Genomic DNA, 8,730 nt, shown 5'->3' with positions numbered 1-8,730 from the left:
TGTGTCCACATGAAACAGTCTGTAGTGAAAATAAAATGATTTTTTAACCTAGTGTCTTTGATTACTTAATTATATAGGCCTATATATATATATATATATATATATTATATATATAGCCTAGGCCTATATGTATATAAATAATATATATATAATATTATATAATATTATATACTCTCGATTAAGCGCCGCTTATTCGAGAGTGGCGCTTAACGAAAAAAATCATGTTTGGTGCGGCGCTTATTTGAGAGCGGCGCTTATTCGAGCATTTGCGGTAAGCATTCAACCACATCAACATAAAAATGTATAAACTATATAGTGTTATACAATGTGTTACTCATTATACAATACACTGGCTAGGTCCTAGTTGAGAAGTCAGTACGGTACCCAAAATATTTTAATAGGCCTAGTATATAAACACTAAAAGGTGGAGATAAGGAAAGTGCTGGGTCTGGTGCGCTTGTTGTGCTTTTTCTTTTATAAGCACCAGTAAAATTTTCCCCAGGCTCATTGCTCTTATTTCTTTGCCGATTACAGGCTCAAAATGTACCGGTACTTACTTTGGTCTTGTTTTGACACATTTTTTCAACCGAAAATTATTATTTTACAGCAGTACCGTATATATGTACTGTGTTAAAGAGGTTATTACATAGTCACACCTAGAGCAATTAAGGTACAGATAGATTTGTTGGTTTTTCTATTTAAAAAAATAAAATAAAAACCACACTTGACATTTTACCTCAGCCTAAATTTTTTCTTATGTTGTTCTGAATTTTTGAGCAATTTCAGCCTCAGTGTTCTTATAAAATCTGTTCTTATATATAAAAATGTGTAACTTCTTGAAGGTTCTAAAAAAGGAGGTAAAATTGGTCTCGGAAAAATGGCCTCAAGAAAATAAGACCCTGGGAAAAATTTCCCCCAAATGACAGGTAGGTAAAAATGGTCCTCAAATGACAGGTACCGGTAGGTAAAAATGGTCCCCAGTGGCAAAAGAGGATAACACCCAGTTTAATATTTCTGACTTTGGCGGCTCAGACTACGTCATTCTAATAGTGGTGATCCTAATAGTCAGTAGTTCTATAAGCTGTTTGTCTCATCACGGGACACTTATTTTTTCTTAAACACTTTCAACGGTGATTAATCAGTGACTATACTCGTAATTAAACAATCGCAATAGGCCTTACCATTTTAATTTAAGGTCATGCTTTCAATAATATCCGAAAACCGTTATGTGAAAAAATGACGTCCTACATGTGCATGAGAGCTTCCGCGCCTATCAGTTCTTTTATACATCCAAATATACATTATGATCGTTTTCAAGGTTATGTGTTGAAGAATTAACATTTCAGTGATGTTTCTTATAGAACTAGATTTTCATGTTTTTGATATCAGTATAAATGGATACAATTAATAAGTGATGTTATACCTAATAGCCTGTAATTATTGTCTGTGGTTAAACGATGCGCTCTCACACTACAAATCACCTGAATGTTGTAAAGCAATTTAAAGAGTGTTAATTATAAATCACCGTGAGTTAAACTTGCATGGGAATTGGGTGCTAGCCAGTGCCGCGGCTAATGGTTTGCATCAGCCTTTCGGCCCATCCTTCACTTAACACATGTCGGCCTTCGAAATTCATGTAAAAACTGCTATATTAAACAAGTAGTTCGCCATATTGCAATGTGATTGATTGTATTTTTATGATTCTGTACTTCTCTATATAAAATAACTGAACTTTATAAATACTAGTTATTGAATATTATATTGCATAACTCCTATTAACTTTAATTTTTCTATCAAAAGACGCCAGTACAAGTGCTAGGCCTACAATCCACAACTACGAACTCCGTTATTGTGTGGAGGATAAATCACTTTGGCAGGCGTGTGACACCTAGCAACAAGTGGCTCAATCAGTAAATAACAAGGCTAGGATGATTTGTTCAGTACATTATTAAAATATAGACCTATGGTTTTTCGATCGGAAGCACTGATGATGGGAACATTTAAAAGATATTGCCAGAGATGGAAATCACAGCAGTGTACTGTCCATCTTAGATACGTAATTTTATTCTTTATAACCTTTCCCCGATATAAACTCGTGCATTTTTGCACCCTCTCGGATTTTCTTTACTGTAGGCCTATGTATTTTATTTTAATAATCTAACAGTAGCCTAATTCAAATACTTTCTGCACTGTATGTATGTTTTAATGTTTTAAATATTTGTCTTGTAATTATTTAATTTGTATGTATATTTTGTGTATTCCGCTGAGGAAAACTTAAAAAAAAAAAATAAAAACCAATAAAATTCTGCACAGGCTCAGTTTTTGTTTTGTTTTGTTTTTTTAAATAAATAAATAAATTAAATAATTAAATTAAATAATAAATTGCTCATTTGACATTTTTTCTCAGTTTTAATTTTTCTTAATTTCAGCCTCAGTGTTCATATAAAATGTGTTTATATATATATATATATATATATATATATATATGTATATATATATATATATATAAAAAGTGTGGCCTATTACAATAAATGGTAGGCCTATCTAGAACCTTGAATCGTCATCAACATTTATCATTAGATATAAATAATAATATTAATAATAACAATAATATTAATAATAATAATTATTAGGCCCTATTATTATAATTATTATTTATTCATCATTATTATTAGGCCTATAATAATGATAGACCTATTAGTATTATATTATAATAATTACGGTATTATTAATTATCTTATTGTTATTTTGTTGTTTATTACCATTTATTACCGTAAGAAGCAATATACACAACAAAGGAAAAAAAGAAAAGGAACAATATTCCCTCGGAAATGTTCAAGTCGGACATTTAAGGAGAGATATTTGTTGATTTTTAACTTAGCACAATTGTTTTGTGCTCAGCAAATTTCCATTGAAAGCGCGTCTGGGGGCTCGAATTCATTGGGAGGGGGGAGGGGAGCGCTCCAAACCCCCTTAGTAAGACATTGCTACCCTGGTCGATAATACCACTCGTCTCCTGTCTCCGTTCGTGTTAGGCATACCCATGAACCATCGTACTTAGCCATCCTAAACATGCCCTAAGTTGTCGCACTCTCCATCAACGCCGCGTATACATTCGCCACTCGCCTAAAAATATAGGCCTATCAGTCTTTTAGCCAGTCATCATAACTTATTAAGGATAAGTGTCGGTGCCTACGTCTGGACAAGTGTTAAGCTTAAGAATGACTTGTATAATGAAAAATAGAACATATTACATAGGCCAACAAATAAATTAAATTTATGGCTAGCCTTGCGTTTGGCGGTAGGAGATCTTTGGTTGAAGTACTCATGTTATCAACAGGAAAACTGACGTCTCGCCGTAGGACATAGACTCATCTTTTACGCCTACAAATTTACCTAAAATATAATAAAGAAATATTCATGTAAGGATGACTCTTCGAAAAAGAATATTATTTTTTACTGCATTATTTTAAATGTTTCAAGTAATTGCTGTTATAATTTTTTCGAAGTGTTCCTATTAAGAATGCTAATGTGGCAGTATTTTAGTGACGGTGTTCGCTGTTGAGAGGTGTTAGCGACGAAAAACGGAACTATAAAAACATTGTAGGGATTTAAAGCCATGGGTTCGGAAGATACACAGCACTACACACACAGCGACACCATTACTGTAAACTCACTCTTCACAACCAAGTACCAAATTTGGGAATGACAGAATCCACTCTAAAGACGTTAGGTTTAGTGAGCTTTTTTTAAAACACATCTTATTTTGTTACCTGTGGGTTTGGCGCAGCAATTGCGTTTCGATCGCTCAACCTCGAGGTCAGGGGTTCGAACCTCCGCTGCGAATTTCACTTGTGTTCTTGTACTTTACTTGGGTTCTTTTTTTCTCCATCCAGCAGTATATATGGGCACCAGGTTCACTACTGGGGAGGAAGATGGTGGTGTGGAAAGGAACTGGCCACCAAGCCACACAATGCCAAGGCTTAGTACGATGGGCTAACATCCAGTGGTGTAGCTACAGGATGTGCAGTCAGTGCACTGGAGCCCAGGATTATCAAGGGCCCATTCATTAATTAACTTAAAAATTATAATTAAAAAAAATTCCAACTTAATATTTTTGAAGAATAAAACGGCCAGTGGGCTCCTGAATAATAATAATTATCGGTTTTTAGAGGAATAATTAGGCCTATTGATTGCCCCATGGAGGATTGCCATGATTGCCCCTACTCCCTACCCATAGTTTTTTTTTTAATTATTAAAGAAATGGGAAACAAAAAATTGTATTAAGATTTAAGTCTACCATTTCCAATCATCTAGAGGTGCAATACTCATTAGTTTTACTACCTCATCCCAAACCATACTGTGGCTAGGTGGTCTTCACCCTCCACCTGTGAAAATCCTCCCTGTCCCATTTCGAATTCCCTTACCTGCCACTACAATTGTTCAATTAAATGTGCTACCATTTTTCTTGATTGCTCTAGAACAGCTGTTAAAACCGAATATGCCCCTCTTAAAATAGTTACGAATCCGATTAGGCCTATCATTAGTATTTATTATTACCCTAGGCCTTTAGGAGCAGGGGGTAAAAGAAGCACTTCTTACTATGAAATTTCTGAGAACTTTAGGGAATTCTCCTATCACATCAAATGGACCGGCAATTAGTCTTGCACTCTGGGGCCCATTTGCACCATACGCTGCTGCTAACAGCTCTTCATTCCCCTACGTTCATTAATGAATACGGCACTACCTTTTATTTACACTGAATAATCCCTACAATGTTAATTAGTAGGCCTATACAGTAGAACCTCTATAGGGGACACCATCGTGACCAAAAAGTGTCCCAAAAGCTGTCAAAATATACATTTTAATGATTTTTTTTTTCTTATTTTGTGACTACTATAGTTGTTTTGATACAATAAAAAATGTCCCCTTAATAGGGGTGAAATTGTATTGAACTGATCATGTTGCACACTCAAAAGATGTCCCCGTCCCTTTAATAAGGGTTCTACTGTACTGTAGTTCCATGAGTTGCCGAGCATCCGAAAAACTTGGGACCCTCGTACTACAATTCCTGCAATATATTACATAGACCTACTTCATCAATTATACACCTCCATTCTACATTGTTAACTTTTTAAATCTACACTATACAAATGCATTCTTAAAACCAAAAATATAATTGTAGAAAAATCTGGCGTACGGCAGCATAGATTAATATTATCGCACATGCGAAGAAACAGTTTTATTTATCTATTATTTATTCATTTAGGCATACAACACATGAGCCAGTGATTGTCAATATCGAAGACATCTTGTCCACTTGTAGGTGACAATCCCTTTCACAAGACAAACATACACCTGTGGTGGATGCATGATTTGGCGGTAGGGGATACGTGAGAGTGCACACCACCTCAGGCCTCACCATTGTTGGGGGCTGAGGTGTGAACATTTTGGGAATAAGAACCTCTAGTTGCCCCGAAATTGCACTCTCGTACCTTAAAAAAACCTACCGGTAATAATATGTTCATACCAACAATACAACAATTTTTCTTAATACAGTTTAGGGGGTGCGATTGCACAGTCTGCACCACCCCTGCATCCGCCCCAGTACACACACGATGTCTTACAAAGCTTCCTCAATATGAGGTTTGGTGAGTGACGTTGTTTTGGTCGTGAATAAATCCTGCAACACTGATGAATTGAAGCCATGACCCTGGGATTAAGCTATTCAACCCCACTGTTATGATAAAAGAACAATTATGAGAAATCTATCCGCGTTTCCGAAGCGTATACACACTGTTTCGATTTTGTGATCGCATTGAGGCTTTCCGATCCGGGATCAGTGTGAATGCATCTTATACGAGTTTTCTGACGTTCGTGAAATGACAGTTTTTGCTAATTTTACCTAATTTTAACGATTAAGTATGCGTGGCAATTATTTTCTTTGAGAGTAATATCAAAATTTATTTGTTAGCACTTTCTGTGTCATTTCGTTAATACAAAATATTTCTAACGTATATCGTTCTCGTATTCTTTAAGTTACGTTAATCGTTTTTAATTCATTCATTATATACCGTACATTTTTAATTTTTTTGTACATGCCTTTATTTTCTATAGGCCTAATGATTATATTACGGCGATAGTAATGTTAATTATGAGGCCTACATTTCGTGAGAGAGCCCAAGTTATCACCTCTCCCCGGATAGGCGACCCTCTTGAAAAACGGCATTAGATAAATTGAAATATAGGCCTGTATTTACACTTATATTAATTATTTTAATTGCTAATGTAGGCCTTCTTACATAAATATAGATAACTATTATTTTTAATTTCAATCTGTCCTGCAAGATTCTGACCCGCGAATAGGTAGGCCTAGTGCACTTCCATAGACGGTTTTTTAAGTATCGTATCTTGTAACCCATTCCCTGTTAAGTCACTGAACAAATCTACTGGTTTTAATCTACCGATCTGTATCTTATTGCAAAACCACATTTCCTCCAAGTACCGACTGTTAAAGTCGTTGACAGCTGTGCACACGCACATTTGCAAAACAACATACTGAATTGTCTTCAATGCTTGGTGAAAAAAATCATGGAAAGATGCTTTTCGATGAAACCATAAACGAAATAACAATATGGAAGCATTACAGGTCTAGAATCAACAAGCACACACTTAAGTAGACCGATTATTAGGACATCAATCGCCCTGGCGATTATCTGCTCTACTACTTTGCGCAATAATCCTACTGTTAAGGCCATTTAAATATGTATAAAGTACCTAATATTGAATAAAAATTGTAGCTAAGAGAGATGAAATAAGTGTGAACCCTGAACTCCACACATCGTGACATGTTGGGCCTAACAATTGGCCCGCTGATCTGTAAGCCTAGGCAACAGGTACCCTGAAGTGTGTCTATTGTCGGGGTAATAGCAGACCAGGCGCGTTGAACAACAACAAACCAGCAGGGCCCTATGTCCAGGCTTATCGTTTTCTTTTCGTAATACTCTGACAATTTAACTTAAGGCGTTTGTAAATAGTTGTTTTGTGAATGGATATTAATGTCTTATGCCATGTTGTTCCCGCTGGTGGATATATGCCGACTGTAAGAGTTCTGTGAACCTAATACTATGAGATACTATCTGTAGTGCATTTCACCAAACCTCATAGTAACAAGTACGGTACTAGATTTGCAAACAAAGAAGATTAATTAACTTATATCAGTCGTCATTAAACCATAATTGTAAGCAAGTTCAGAAAATGAATTAAACATGATTATTGAAATATATATTTAATATTTGTACTAGTAGGCTAATATTAGTAGGCCTATTATAAATGTTTTTCTTGATCTAACTATTATAATAATTTATTGGCTCACTCTTTTAAAACAGAGGAACACACACTCAGGACAGGTTCGACCATACAACAGAACAGTAATTACAAGTAAAGATAAAATTCATAAAAAGAGATAATATTAAGCTAAAACTATTGAGAATGAGGAAAAGTGTAGGCCAACTTAAAGAGATGACAGAATAATTTGCGGTGGCTTCAGAAATTTGCCGACGGAGGGGTCCGAACTAAGGGGTCGACGAGATCCTCGGTCGGGGTCCCGGAATAAAAAAAGAATCACTGTTATGGTACACTGGGACAGTTGTTATGACTTAGTTGGTCCAAATTGTGTTTTAGATCACAATATTAGAAATTGGAAATCAAAAGAATGTTTTTTGGATAGGCAAATTATTATTTCTAATGAAGTTCGGTCCAACGACCTCGTCGGGGCGTCGGACGACAAGGGGTCCAGGCCTGCCAGGGGACAAATTCCTCCTCCCGCCCCCGCTGGCGCCACCACTGGGAATAATTACTATTCTTAAAATGTATCTTGGCCTACTGAAAGTATTTGAGAGAGCACGAGAGAGCTATGGTGTGGTATGTACCTAGATTGACCCCCCATGCCCAATTATTGCAAAGATTACGTTTTTTATTATACCTACTAGCAACGATGCGCTACCGTATTTATCTGTCAGTAAATGACACTATGGAAATACAGACAAACTGGTTGTGGTAACTTTAGTAATTAATCGCCAGTTTATGTGGTGACACCTATCTTAATAGCGTGGACAACATACTTTGCCTAGGCTAGGCCCATGACTTGAGTGGTGACACCTACTTAAATGGTGATGATACTTTTCGGCACGGGATGACAACCTTATGAAGTGGTGAGTACCATTGATCATGATGGTACCGTCATATACGCAATAGTCTTGACGTGACGTGCCCACTTTAACTGCATGTGCCGTTGATAGAGCGCTTAGTTAATTAGGGTATGTTCACACATACGGCGTAACAATTGTTGGTGTTGCAGGTTTTAATAGACAGTCTAAATAGGTTAAAATATCTTACAAAACACAATCAACAAATAATATACATTGTAAACTAAGTAAAATGCAATAGGAATGAACCCTCTTTACCATTTCATTTATAGAGAGCACATGAAAAAGATCAAATAACTAATCTATTGCAATCGTGATTAGTCAATCTCTTGAAATGAGGTCAAATCATTCAAGCATCACTGGCGTTAGCTCCGTGGCGTTAAAACTGGGGTCTGCAGGTAGCGTTAATAACGCCACGGAGGTGGCGCTGTGAGTGGCGTAATTAACGCCATTGCCTAGTTCACACACAAAGGCGTACACTACGCCAGCCTTTACGCCGTGCGTGTGTGTGTGAACATACCTT

Source organism: Anneissia japonica, unplaced genomic scaffold, assembly GCF_011630105.1.
Source record: "Anneissia japonica isolate Jap-2015-1 unplaced genomic scaffold, ASM1163010v1 scaffold9290_len831353_cov190, whole genome shotgun sequence".
Lineage (NCBI taxonomy): Eukaryota > Metazoa > Echinodermata > Crinoidea > Comatulida > Comatulidae > Anneissia > Anneissia japonica.
The sequence above is the reverse complement of the archived record's forward strand: the minus strand, read 5'-3'. Positions refer to the sequence as shown.